The following is a 15086-nucleotide window of genomic DNA, read 5'->3' on the forward strand; positions in this document are numbered from 1 at the left end:
GTGCTTTTTGGTGAGTGCTATCTACTCTAACATTGGTACCTGATATTGCAAAAGCAATAGTTTGATTACTATTATTATTATTGTAATGTCCAGTCATCTACTTGTGTTCTGTTTCTTGCAAGGGCACTACAGTCCTGCATGCTGCAGCTCACCAAGTCACCTGTCCCAGAAACACTGCTGACCAGTGTTTTATCTTCTATACTCCTTCTCCCATTCCTTCATCCATACTCCTCCCCCCTCAGGACTAATCACCCACATCCTGATGTCTCCAGGTGTGGAGGATCAGTTCATAGGGGTGTGGGCGCTAAGCCTGGGTTTCAGATGAATGGTCCTGACCTTGTCAGTGATGCAATATGCTACAACCATATTGGAAAATGGCCACAGAGCAACTGGGCTGTGTGGAAGACACAAATCAGCTCAAACGTATGTCTCTGTGATCTACTGGCTAGGTCAGGAACTGACAATCAAATTCAGAAACCTGACCTCAGTTCTAGAATAGCGGACTATCTCCCTGAACTGAGAGGAGATAGTCTCATTCTTCGGGCTGCATCAAAAGGAGAGCTGAGCTGCAAAAATAAGCCCAGGCTGAATCAGACACAAATGTCCAAGCTAGTAATTGGCATATAGTAAAGTGTCAAGATGTAGGCAGCCCACCTTTAGTGAGCTAAGATCACCTCCTTATGACTATATAACACAAACCAGGTGACATTTCTGTTAAGACAAAATCCACATCAAAGTCAAAAAGCACATAACTAAGCAGACCAAGATGAAAACAGATTCATCGCTTGGTGTGAGGACTCCAGACATGCCGCCACATCCTCTAGACAGTATGTATCCTACATTCATTATTAACCCATCCTGAAACTGCCACAACAATAGTCATGACTCACATTGCCTCCAACATTCATAGTTCAAATAGGCTGTAGAAATTCTTAGTGTGTTGATCAGTATACATAACGAGGTCTTGATACAACAGAACTACCCACACTCTGACTATGCTACGCATCCTTCTTAGGAACTGGATATGCAGATCAGGGAAATGTATGGTTGTCTTTTAACGCATATTGTAATATTAAGTGCTGCTATTATGAAAAAATTTAATAAAACACATGTCCAGCAGCAAATGATTATTCTTGAAGCAAAGAGCATTTTAGTGTGCATGATTTTGATGTTCTCATCCTTTTGTTGGACTTTGGCTGGAAGTCTGTTTGTATCGGTTAATTTTTTTTAAAAATGGTTTTGCATTTCTAAAATAGTCATTATTGAGCATAACCTTGATCAAATAATGGCAGGCATAAACTCCATCAGTCAGCTCAACAAGATCACAAAATGGCCTTAAGTTGCCGGGATCCCTTATGGGCTGGTTCAGTTTCCCCTTGGGATTTCAAGGCAAGTAAGCTTATAATAATTAATCGCCATGCCTCCAAATTCCTCTCTGGGGCCCTATTTGAAGCATGCTGTAAGAATATTAAGATTTGGTATCCTGAATGCTTAATATGTGAAAGTTAGAGTGCCAGTGCCTGGAGCTCTGCTCAGAAGCTGGTGGCCAGTGCAATTAAATGTTGATGCACCAAATACAAAGGATGGTAATCCTAATCCACTCCCTTACCCTTATGTTGCTTGTGAAGGTTCCTGCTTTCTCCCTTCCTGCTGGCTTTGCCATCTTTTACATCTGTTTGGTTTTCCTTCTCATGCATTCAATAAATATCTGATGCAGGATATAAGTGCTGGTCTCCAAAAAATAAGTGCCAGTGCCCCGCATCAGCTCAAATTAAGCACTGCGCCCCCTTAACAAAAAATGGTTCTTGCAAATATTCTCAACTATAAGAACCAGCACCTGGAACTGTATTCTATCTGGAATATGTCTCACCACAGACCTACTCAGACTCAAAACCATTCCAGCGGTTCCAAAAATGTCTTCAGGCAGACCTACCCTATCCACTATTTAGTATGTCTCTATTAGAAAGACTCATCAATTGCTATAGAAGAAAACATTGTAATGTAAAGGAAATAATTGACAGCTTAACCATTTTATAACAATGAGGCCACACCAAAGGAAATTCTAGCCCAAAGAGTGTTACATTTGAGCACTCACATGTCTTGTTGATCAGATTTGCCTTAGAAATGAAACTATGATCATGAAATGCATGTTTGGTTGATCAGCTTTGCCTTAGAAATGAAACTATGATCATAGAAAGGATTGTGTCTTCAACTCCATTGTTCTAAACCTTTGAACTACTAAATTAACTTCTTTAAAACATCTATTGTAATATGTGCAATTTATCTTGAAAGTACAAAAGAGGACATTGTTATTTTAATGTTCGAAGATATGTGCTCCAATGTGAAGTGCCATTTAGATTTCTTACTAAAGTATTTAAAATGGTGCATGCAAAAGAAGCAAATTATCCTCATAATAACCAATGAGATAAACAAATCTACATTAACAAAACAGGCAACCGTTACCACAGCATTCTGTAGACATGTTTCCCCTCAGTAATGAAAATCCCGAATTAAAATACCTTTGCCAAATATTCCTGCCTATCTTTATACACGTCCACCACCTCCAAATAGTGCCAATATTCTCATTAACTTGAGAATTATCTTGGCAAAGTTTTTTGTACCAGAAACTTAAGGAGTCCTTAATCTTATCTCCCACATGTAATTTCTTTACTAACCCCACTGGTTGATTTACTTCTAATAAAGACATGTCACTGAGGACAGAAACAATCTGTAGGAGAAGCTAAAATCAGCACCATACTGAAGATCGGTTGGGCATATTTCCTTATAGGGTTTATTTTATTCCCATCTAAAAAAATCTCCTATTTTACCAATTACTATTTCTCCATTTACTGATGACAGCAGGTGAGAGGCAGAGGGGTTTCAGGATAGATAACAGGAATTTCATACCTTCAAAATGGTCGTTGTTGGTCAGCCCATACAGCACATAAGAATGTATTTCTCACCTTTTTAGATACCTTTCGTTCCTTTATGGCCCATGACAAACGGGTAATGCCATAGTTGCTAAGCATACATGAGATAAAAGAATTATCAAAAATGAGAAACCTGCATCGAAAATCTTCTAATCTGTAGCATAATGGGAGACGAATAATATAGTCTCAAATTATGGAGTGGTAGACCACCATCAGTTCTCGGTAATTGTAAAATGTTAAGGCTAGCTGGGGGAGGGATCTTATTCCATCATATAAATTACATTAAAATACTATCCAGTTTAGTAAAAAAAAAAAGCCTGCCTCTAATTTACAAGGAACATTTAAAAAGAGAAATAAAAAGGGGGGAAATAGGCATTTTACCTACCACAGAAAGGGGAAGAGATTTCCAAACAGCAAGAAGAGAATTTTAGATAATAATGACTATATTCAAGTGATAGGAGTCCACAACTAAGGGCCTGGTTACAAGTACAACGGTCCATAGACCAGGGTACCCGCGGTGGCAGTCCAACCTCTGCATTCTTGGTGGTCCGACTGCCAGATTAGGATGCAGGCGGTCAGACCGCCAGCACCACCAAGATCAGGGATCCTGGCACGTTGGAGCCGGTGCAAGTCTTGGTCAAGCACTACGGTACCGATGTCGGCACCGCCATGTTGATCACGACTTACCTTTCCATTGACCTTTCCATGGCGGGCCCCCACCAGGAAAAGGCCAGTTGTAAGGCAGAGACGGAGCCACAGGGGTGTTCCTCCACTGTCCATGCCCATGTTTTGGGTAGAGTAGAGGCCCCCCTGTCAGCACAATCGGCGAACAGTACGCATTCCTAGTGTGCTAGCAGCACTGACAATGTGGTGGCGTTGGCCTTAGCTCTCCCTGAGAGCCAATGCTGCTGCACTGTTTCCACCCACCAACCCGAAGGGGAGTTCATAATACGGCGGTCTGGAGGCTGCCGGCTTGGCAGCGGCCTCCAGACCTCCATATTGGCATTCCGATGGTCGGACTGCCACACCCCTAATCAGGCCCTAAGTCTGAATAGAAAACTTCTAAATGCATTTTCAGTTTCTGATCATAATTAGCCCTTAATTTAGAGAGTAAAATGTCAAGGGTGGTGTTAAACAGAAGTGATTAGGTTTTGGATTCCTTGATTTTATAAACCCTCCAGCTTGATCTAACTCCGTATAGCATGAAATGCTGTCTCAATATTATCCCTATCAGGGAGTGAGTATAGAGCAACATCATCTGCATATTATTTTATTTTGCCACCAACCATCAGTGGGGGACGTATTCCTTCATGAGAGAGGATATATTGGGCTAGAGCTCTATAAATAGAGCAAACAAAATAGGCAATAAAGGACAGCCTTAGCTCATACCTCTACAGGTGAAATATAGTCCCTTTGCATTGATTATTCACAATAACGTTAGTCTGGCAATAGACCTCATGAGCAATGGAGGAAATGTAAATTTTTCCAAGAGCAGTAGAAAACCCAGTTGAGGAGCGTAAGAAAATGGGTGTACTATATGCGGGCCTTGTCGTGCAGTACACTTGCATTTATCTCCTTGGTCCAGTCAGAAATATTTGCTCAACCCTTTGGTAGCAATGGCACAGAGCAGCACAGCTTAGTAAAGGAACAATTTGTGAAGCATTTAACAACACCAAATAATAGAATAAGAAAGTCACCAAACAAGAAAGACACACAACAATTGATAGAAATAGAGCATATTTTGATGATTTTTTGGACTCCTTAATGACTAAAATCCACCAGAGGACTCTGTAGATATAAATCTTTAAAGAATTAAAAAACCTTAACATCAAGCGCAAACAAGCTTTGACCGGTCCAAATTTTGTAAACTTTGGAAAACTTTGTAGAAGTTTGTTACACTGAGTTCAACACTCTGACCTGAGTTGAGAGACCAAATTCATCAGGACAGAGGTCTAGGAGTCTAGAAAGGAAACTTTGGACAGTTACCTGCCCACCAGAGCATCCTTGAAGTGAGTTCCACACTTTACATTACAACTTCCATTGACTTCTATGGAGTGGTCCTGATGCTGAGGGATGCAAGCTTAAGGATAGCCAATGGATGCTCTAGATGTTGTGCGGCCCACAGGGGTGAAGTCCACTTGAGCCCTTGGTACACCGGTGAGTGGGGGGCAACTCCAGCCAAGGATCTTGTAGTCCCACAAAGTCCTCTATGCAGTGGTCAAAGGGCTGCCGATGTAGATCTTCGATTCTTGCAACACAGTAATTCAGGTGGAAACCTTTAGTGGGGGCTAGTGTCCCTTGGGGTGGGAGAATCCAGTCACAACCAGTACCCAGGAATGCGGTTTGGGTTCTTCCAGCTTTAACGTCCCCAGTGCAATTCTGAAAGGCCAGCTAACTGACCCTTGGAGCCTCTGCTATGGATTGGGGTGGAAATCAACTTTACCCAAACCAGACATGCAGAACACGGTCCAAACTTCACTAGCCCAAAGCACAGCAGGTGCAGTATCTCTGGCATCACAGCCTGTCTTTCTGCACTTCCAACAAGTATAGGGTGGTCTTTTTCTCATCCTTGATCCAAACCCAGTGAGTATTGAAGTCTTGGGTGGCTGGGATGCCCTTTTGATCCCAGTAAGGTTCCCCAAGGGGACAATGCGGTCACTAGCCAGTAGGCTAGTAGGTCCGCTCCTACCTGGTGTCACAGTTTTGGTGTTGTGTGGCATCTGGCTATCCCAGAGTGCACTTTGCATGTCACAACCAACATGGCTGGAGTCTTCCTCAAGTGTGAAGTCCTGGGTAGCCCACACTAGCACATCCATGGAAAACTGGCTATCCCCTCTGGCACCACACTGTGTTGGGGAAATAAAGGGCTTCCTGTGCAGAAATGTTGTCACAACAGCCCTTCAAGGGCGGAATCACCCTTTGATGCCTGCCTTTTGGGCTATCAACCTTTGCAACCTATCCTGTGGGTGGGGTCACACTCCCAGAGCAGTGCAAAAACAGCTTTTGTTCTCAGCCTGGGTGTCATCCACACATTCCCCCAGGCAGGCATAAACCTACCTCAGACCTCTGCCTCTCTGAAGCCAATGGCCTAGCTGGGTCAAAGTATGGTAACTTTTGCAAAAGTGGCCAGCATTAAAGAGGAAACAATATCGACTGCACCATTGAGTTGAATTTGATGTCCCCTTTATTTGATATCGTAAATGACAGGATTAGGTAGCCTCTGACAGAAGTTAGACGCATTGGAGGGGCAACCGATAACTCTGTATGTAACTCTGCAATTACCTTATAAGGCTACTTAACTGTCCTCATCAAACACAAACACTTTAGGGCTTTTCTGCATAGATATTTCAGAAAATACATGTTTATCTTAACAATATACAGCTTCTTGCCATAGGGCTTCATAGGCTTGCTATATATATATATATATATATATATATATATATATATATCACGCTTGTCAGCACTTGCACTGAAGGTCTCCTCCTTCTGCCTCGTAGAAGGCAGCCAGGTATGTGAATCAAGAATGCATGCTTTAGAATCTCATTTCAGTTGTGAACAGTGCAAGTGCTGACAAGCATGATATCTATCTATCTATCTATCTATCTATCTATCTATCTATCTATCTATCTATCTATCTATCTATCTATCTATCTATCTATCTATCTATATATTTATATGTATATACACACACACACATATATATATATATATATATACACACACACAAATCAGTGTTCAATGGCAGCTGAAAGTCGTGTTTTTACTTTGTCACACACAGAGTAGCATAACCAGTGCTGCAGCTCTTGTGTGGACAGCCACCCTTTCATGCCCTTGGTACTTGGATATCATATACTAGGGACTTATAAGTAAGTCAGCACATGCCAGTTGGGAGTATCCGATTCAACAGAACACTTTAGAAAGAGAAAGAACACTGGCACTGGGCAGCTGGCCTCAGTGCTCTTTCAAATTTGAAAAGCATCAGCTAGTAGTCCAAAATATAGGGGCTAATATTTGGGGAAAACCTGGAAAAAGGCTGTTTTCTTAAAAGAGTAAATGCCTTTTTTGAGTCTAACATGGGAATATTTTCCACCACAACCAAGTCAATAAACTCTGTGAGGTAATGTGTAATGGCCCTCAAAATTCACCCCCTAATAAAGCCATTTTGATCGGAGTAAATCATATTATTAATAACAGTATTAATACGATTAGCTAAAATGTTTGTAAAATAATTATAATCTGTATTGAGAAATGTTATGGGTCCTGATGAGGATGGTTCAGATTCATCTTTTCATCTTTTCATTTTATAAAGAAAGTTATTGAATACTTCATTTTTGAAATACGGTAGGATGGAGTTAAGTAACTTTGTTAATGCGGCCTCCAGTAAAGAGTAACAACATTTATAAAAGTTTGCTTCAATACATCTTCCTCCAGGGATTTAGACCCTGGCAATTCTTTTATGACATTGTTGACTTTGTCATTATTGCCTTGGCACATTAGATGGTTCAAAGCTTCATCCTTTTACTCTGGTAGGTGCACTTCTTGCAAAAATTGTTCTACCAATGCTGAGCCTGAAATCTGTGTCTTGCTCTTATCAAGCAAAGCATAGTACTCCACAAACATATTCCCAATTTCCAGGTTTTATCCTCCTACTATTTTCATATTAGGGACTCTAAGACCAGTTATCAGGTTCTGAATACTTTTTTCTTTAGACAACCAAGCCAGAAAATGTCCCATCTGCTATATAAATACAGCTATTAAGAACCTCTTTTTATAAGAAAAACTCTTCTGAGGATTCTTTCTTTTTCACCCAATAGTGTAAATACTGATCTGATTGTTCTACCAGAGCCAAGTTACATGCCTTTTCCACAGTTTTTTGTAAACCATCTTGCTTTTTCTTATCATTTTGTCTCTCAAAATCAGAAAAATATATCATAAAACCTGAGATTGTCACCTTAAAAGACTCCCATATTACCACCACATGCACATTGTTTTCCTATGTTGAAAAATAGTCATTCTCTTTTGATAATGACTGAATATTAACTATTTGTCTCTGCAGTGACTTACTTATTTGTAATCCATGTCCTCACTATTTTCGGGTGAGATAGCAGAAATGCTAAAATAATGACCAAATAATCTGAAAAAGCCTGAGCATGAACATTGCTGAGAACTTTTTGGAATAGTGAGAGGGGATTAAAAGTAGATCAATCCTTAAGGTTGATCTATGTTATTTCAAATAACATGAATACATCCCGCTAGTAGGATTTAATCTTCGCCACCCATTTTGTACTTCTAGCCAAGTACATAGATCATTAAATATCTGCTTTGTCTATTTCATATGTTGTGTGTGGCTAGGATTCAAATAATCCAGGGTAGGAAAGGGAAGAAATTTGAAGCCAAACCACTGCCCCAAAAATGGGCTATGCCGTAAAAGCCATCTTCGTCAACCACAGAAGGCAGAATGCTAACTTGCACTTTTTAACAGATGTCCAATGCTGTACCTCTGTGTGGAGCTCTGGCTGATGAGAAGAACCACTCTTTAGCCCAAGAATAATTCAGTTTGTTTCACTCTTTTCACCTAATAAAATGTGTTTCTTGTATAAGAATAATTGCAGGAGCATACTGTAACAAACTCAGAAAAACAGCCCTACATTTATTATTCAAACCATTTATGTAGTGGCTAACTATAACTAATTCCATTCTGTCTTTTTCATTTTTTCCCCACTTATACGAGGTGATCTTATGCTGAGCACATTAAAAATGATAAGCACTACAGACTTTAACCATGTCATCCATTGTCATGCACTGCTATTTTTTTTGCTGTACCCAAGCAAATTTCCCCGATGCAGTAACTACCTTCATCCTACACACCCCATCATCCAAAAACCAATTCCACCCATCTCCACCATTTTCCATTTCCTCACCAGTGGTCCTTTCCCCCTTCCATCATCCAGTATCTCTAACCCCCTGTAAGTTAAGAACAGTCACCCCTTTGTTCAGATGGTTCATTCCTCCTGCCCGAACGGTATCTAAGAGCTAGCACTTTTCACCACTTGAGCTCCTCATCTGAGACAGCAAATTCTATGCTTCAGTGGGATCAGTGGTAGCATAAAACTGGTCTGAAATGTCTTAAAGTGAACAGAACGTTAATTTGCTAGATAGGTAGGTCATATATGTATAAAGTTTTGTATGGCAAAGTACTTCAGGTTTTTCAACAGATCATTTCTTTAACACTATACCCTCATCTATTTAGCATAATAATAAAGATTTGTGGAAAAGCTTTATTAGTGCTTATCACCTTGATTTCTCTCAGCTCTAGGAATTCCTCTTTTTTGGTCCCAGGTGTTTTCAAATGCCAGTAGATTTTCGTTGTCCTGGAGATATTGGGTGCAATCCTGATATCAGTTACCTATGAAAACTCAAAAAGAGAACAGGAAAAGTAAACAGAAAGTCAAAAGGTAATTGAAGTGTATTTGACCATAATATTGAGTTGGAAATATTGTCTTAGCATAACATTGTTGCATTTATATTGTGACATCAAAAATATCACCGTCAGGAATTTCACGGGTAAGAGTATTGGTTTTTAGTGATGCTGTTAATCTTGTTGTAAAAAATATAATTGTAAATAATATAGTTGTATGTTATATCTTTTATGTATTATGGTAATACTATACTGTAATTATTATCTTTTTTAACGTTTTTGGATCTGAATATTTTGTAGGAGAATTGTGTGGGTAGTTTAAAAAAATATATATAATAAAAAAATATATTTTGTTTTAGACAATAGTTTTTTTGCTTTTTGATATATTTTCAATTAGCTTTATACATTTTTATATATAATGTCTGATATTATATTTTATATTTTTATGTGGTAGTGAACATGCCATTTTATATTGAAGATTTAATATGATTTCAAAAGAAAAATATGTAGGGATTTTATTTTTAAAACTTATAAAAACCTTTCAGAATTTTGCTCCTATATAAAATTCTTAATTTTTTTAAAGTAATCTATAGTAAAATGTAATTTATATATCTTACATATACTTTATTTCATTGATTAATATTTTGTTTTATTTATATATTATTTTTAATACGTAATGTTTTCCTGATTAAATTATATGTTTCAATTATTTTTTTAAAGATAGATTTGTGTACATAAATGTTATCTTTTTATTGTTATAACTATAGGTTTTTACATGTATTGAAAAATATTTTCTGATGTTTTTTGTGTAAATTTCGACTGTACTGTCAGGGTGGTCTCTGCACTGCCAGAGACATGGGCATGGGAGCAGCAGGGGCCCCCCTGTGGCCCCACCTCTGCCTTTCTGCCAGTCTTTTCATGGCAGTGTCCCTACCATGAAAAGGCCAGCAGAAACACAAGTCATGATCTGCACGCTGGTGCTGACATCTGCACTGTTGAGCTTGACTATGGCTTCCCCCCCACCCTCCTGTAGGATCCAAGATCCTGGTGATGGGAACGGTCTTGTGGCGGTCCGACCACAAGCATCCTTATCTGACTGTACAAGGATTCCGGTGTTCGGACCGCCACCAGGTGTACGGTGGTCCTATGTCCACTGTACTCGTAATCGGGCCATTAGTTTGTCTTTGTGTATTGGGTACTAGGGGAACTCTATGAAGAGGTTAGCTATTTCTCTAACTGGTATATATGCTAGGGTTATTCATTTATTGTAAAGGAAAAAGGGCATTCTTTAGAGTATTCTATACTTAGTACAGATGTTTGGGGTTGTCTCTAAATACTCTGGTTTAAATGGTAGTATCAGCGTGCATGTCTGCGTGTGGGGGTAGATTTGCAATATTGTCCTTATTAAAATTCAATGATCCTTTTCAAGGAGTAGTAGTTACTTTTTGATTTTATTTGCATTAGTAGTTCATATTGCATAACACTTTGTGTATTAGGATGATGTGTGTACACTAAGGGTATGTTTGTATTGCGGTATTCACCATGTATGGGATAAACCCGCATGAATGGTACGATTTATGTGTGCCATCCAACATCCACGTCTGGCTTTGTGTTAGTCTCAGTAGGTTAATTTCTGTACTGTAAATTGTCATTCTCCTGTTGTTGTTAGTGTTATTATACATGGGGAAGGGTTCTTTTTATGTGTGATAGTTAGGTAATGTAAAGTATGTATGGACTGGAATCTTTAAGCAACATCAAGGGTTTGGGACGCTCTTGTGTGTCCTGAGAGTCTTTTTATATTAATTATGAAATGTAATTTAAACATAGTTTCAAGGACGATATTGTTGTAGTCAAGAGTGTTATTTTCAATGTTATGGGAGTGTTGTATATATATTTAAAAATATGATGATATTTTGTATATCTTAATTTTAGATATTTAGTATAGCAATTGTTTTTTGTTAATATTTGTCTTTTTGCTTTTCAGGTATAAATTGATGATATTTCAGTAATCTATCTTTTTTACCAATATTTTTGTAGTTCAATGTTGTAGTTGATATTGTATCATAGCGCTCAGTTGGAATTGCTTCATAGAAATAATGGCCGTACTAAATTTGTTAACCTTAGAAAAGTGAAAGATTTGCAGTAAGACCAGAAAAGATAGACCAGTTGTGTTCTCTTTTGTTTCTCATGATTGAATGTTCTGAGTGTTTGCTGTGCTTACTTGACTCTCCTTCTTCTGATTTCATAGATACAACATTGACAACATATTTGCCACAGATGGTAATGATGGTGATTTTTTTTTTTATACAAAAATGGGGACTGGGAGATTATTGGTCCAGTGCACAGTCTCCCGAAATGAACCTGTTATATCAATAAGTACACTGTTCCACAAGAAAGAAAAGACGACAGAACTAGTTAAGTTCTATTCAGCAAAGGCGAATCTATACTGGGTATTTTAGGAGAGCCCTCAAGCACCCACTAGGGTGACAGGTATCATCATTGGACTTACTCCTCGCCAGACCTGTGCTGCAATGCCTGGCGGGCCACCCAGCATTCTGGGTGGCGCTCAACCGTTGTTAAATTGCCAACAAAGAAGGTCTGGGATAGAGACTGACTAAGAAATGGAGAGTATGGAGAAGAGACAAAACTCTTAAAATTGGCTCTGAACCAAAACCATCATTTTAATGAGTTAGAAACAAGGAACAGGCCAAGATTAAAACAGGAATATAAAGAGTGTTGCTGGAAATAATGTACCACTGCACTCTATAACTAGGGAAGGTAGTTTACCTAATCCTACATGGTCAACATGTTTCGCGTCTGTGGTCGGTCACAAAGTGATCCTATGACGCTTCTTCAGGACCCAAGAAAAGAACTTGTTATTGAGCTACTTCTCCTATGTATCAACAATTACTCAAGTGCAAAAAAATCACTTATCTTGGTCAATTCTATGCAGCTTTATCTCTTGCAATGTGGCTGTTTTTGCTGCTAAGAGCATTAGATGTGATCAGGGCAGCATCGTTCTGTGACTATGGGAGGGTCCAGGATGTACATTGCAGTGTACTCTGAAGAATAATAATGGAACGCACTGTAGGGTGGCTTAGGGGCACACTCTATAGCAGAGCTTTTAGAAATGTAGTGCTGAGTTACACACTCTAAGTAGGGCCAAATGATGTGCACTGCAGACTCTTCAGAAGGCCGCAGGACATAGGAGACACCACATTGCTGGAGTGGGAAAACAAACAGCCTTGAAATGTTACCTTTTACTTTGGCTTCATGTTCTGTGTGCTTAGTCATCATCAATGACTGCACTCTCTTTAACATTCTAGAGAGCAACAGTCAGCCTGCTCTTCTCTGGGAAAAGAGAATTAGAGGGGAGCATGAAACCACACCCTCAAACATTACCAGCTCCCACTACTTTCAGCCTAAAAAATAAATACAACTTAAGCCATCGCACAGCACCAACATGAACATACCTTAATAGAAAGCACCAGAACCAACTCACCACTACAGAAGACTAGACTGATTTCTTCAAGAGCACCACTAAATTCCATCTCGCAGGAACCCCATACCATACAAAGTGATATACCCATGTACTACATGCACTAGCTAAGATACCCTGGACAAAAAGCATTAAGAGCACCTTTATCAACTCTGCTTTTTTAGATGACAGCACTTTGCACTCTGGGACTTGCAGTTTCACTGCCCCTTTGCAAGCCTCTGAATCAACAAGTTGGTTAGCCAAAAAGGTAAGACTGCATAATGGTACCCAAGACATTAACCCAGTCTCCCGCTGAACACCGCCGAAGTACAAAAAGTGGCAGCAATGCTGTAGCTCAAATCACTACTGCATTTCCAGATCAGATACGTTGACTCCTGCAGCACATAAAGGCCCGTATTTATACTTTTTGACGCAAAACTGCGCTAACGCAGTTTAGCGTCAAAAAATGTTGCGCCGGCTAACGCCATTCTGAAGCGCCATGCGGGCGCCGTATTTATTGAATGGCGTCAGCCGGCGCAAGCAGACCGGCGCTGCCTGGTGTGCGTGGAAAAAAACCACGGCCTGTATTTATACTTTTTGACGCTAAACTGCGCTAACGCAGTTTAGCGTCAAAAATTTTTGCGCCGGCTAAGCAGACCGGCGCTGCCTGGTGTGCGTGGAAAAAAACCACTTACACCAGGCAGCGCCGGCGTAGGGAAAAATGGCGCTAGGGCGTCTTAAAAATGGTGCAAGTCAGGTTGACGCAAAAAATCGCCTCTACCCGATTTGCGCCATTTTTAACGACGCCCAGACGCCATTTACATGACTCCTGTCTTAGTAAAGACAGGAGTCATGCCCCCTTGCCCAATGGCCATGCCCAGGAGACTTATGTCCCCTGGGCAATGGTCATTGAGGCATGTAGGGGGCACAAATCAGGCCCCCCTATGCCACAAAAAAATATTTAAAAAAAAAATATTTATACTTACCTGAACTTACCTGAATGTCCCTGGGGTGGGTCCCTCCATCCTTGGGTGTCCTCCTGGGGTGGGCAAGGGTGGCAGGGGGGTCCCTGGGGGCATGGGAGGGCAGCTGTGGGCTCATTTTGAGCCCACAGGTCCCTTAACGCCTGCCCTGACCCAGGCGTTAAAAAGTGGCGCAAATGCGGGGTTTTCTGCCCCGCCAACTCCCGGGCGTGATTTTTGCCCGGGAGTATAAATACGATGCATTTGCGTCGCAGTCATTTTTTGGGACGGGAACGCCTACCTTGCATCTCATTAACGCAAGGAAGGCGTTCACGCTAAAAAATGACGCTCTTTACTCATACTTTGGCGCTAGACGCGTCTAGCGCCAAAGTATAAATATGGCGTTAGTTTTGCGTCGAATTTGCGTCTAAAAAAACGACGCTAATTCGGCGCAAACGGAGTATAAATATGCCCCTAAGTCCACCGTGCTCACCCGTGGTAAAAACTTTTCATCACAGTCACAACAATTTTGAACAACATTTGAACATTAGCATTGGAGAAACAAGCAGTGGAGATGAGGGCGGAGCAGCACTCAGGACCTAAAGGAGCCTGGACACCTCACCCGCCCCAGGGCACTAGGCGGACCTAAGAGGGGTGGGACTGAGGGGCAGAACATCTAGAACAGAGAGACATAGAGGTGTTGGCGCTGGCAGGAGCGGTGAGCTGGGCAGGGTGCAGTGGAGGCTGGAGATAGTGGAGAGCAACCGAAGACCCTGGACCGGAGCTGGAGCCGGAGCTGAGCCTGTGCTGAACCGGAGCCGGAGCTGAGCCTGTGCTGAACCGGAGCCGGAGCCTGAGCTGAGCACGTGCCAGCGGCCCTTGAATTGCCCCTGAACGCTGGGCAGCCCATGAAAACCAGGTTTTGGCCTTTTGAGCCTTGAGGACGTCTTGAGGGCATGGCAACTGGCATGGCGAGCAAGCAGTGAGTGGAGAGAAACATTTTCTAGGACTAGGGAAATCACAGCTCACAGCTTTTAGTCTCACCTGCCAGTGGCCTTGCTCACTTATCAGCTGCTTGCTCACTTTGTTGCTCTCTTCCCCCTGTTGCCCTCTGCCACCTGCCTCTGCCGCCCTGCCACCAATTACTCTTTTAGTAAGCCCTAAGCAAGCCCTCCTCTTCTGCCTCGGCTAACCCTGCCCGTCTGGTCGTCCACAGCTTTTGGCCAGCATAGCTTTTGAGAGATGGAAGGAGAAGGGGAAACCTTTCCTGGTGTTGACCTACAAGTCTACTACCTTTT

The sequence above is a fragment of the Pleurodeles waltl genome, chromosome 5 (assembly GCF_031143425.1).
Source record: "Pleurodeles waltl isolate 20211129_DDA chromosome 5, aPleWal1.hap1.20221129, whole genome shotgun sequence".
Lineage (NCBI taxonomy): Eukaryota > Metazoa > Chordata > Amphibia > Caudata > Salamandridae > Pleurodeles > Pleurodeles waltl.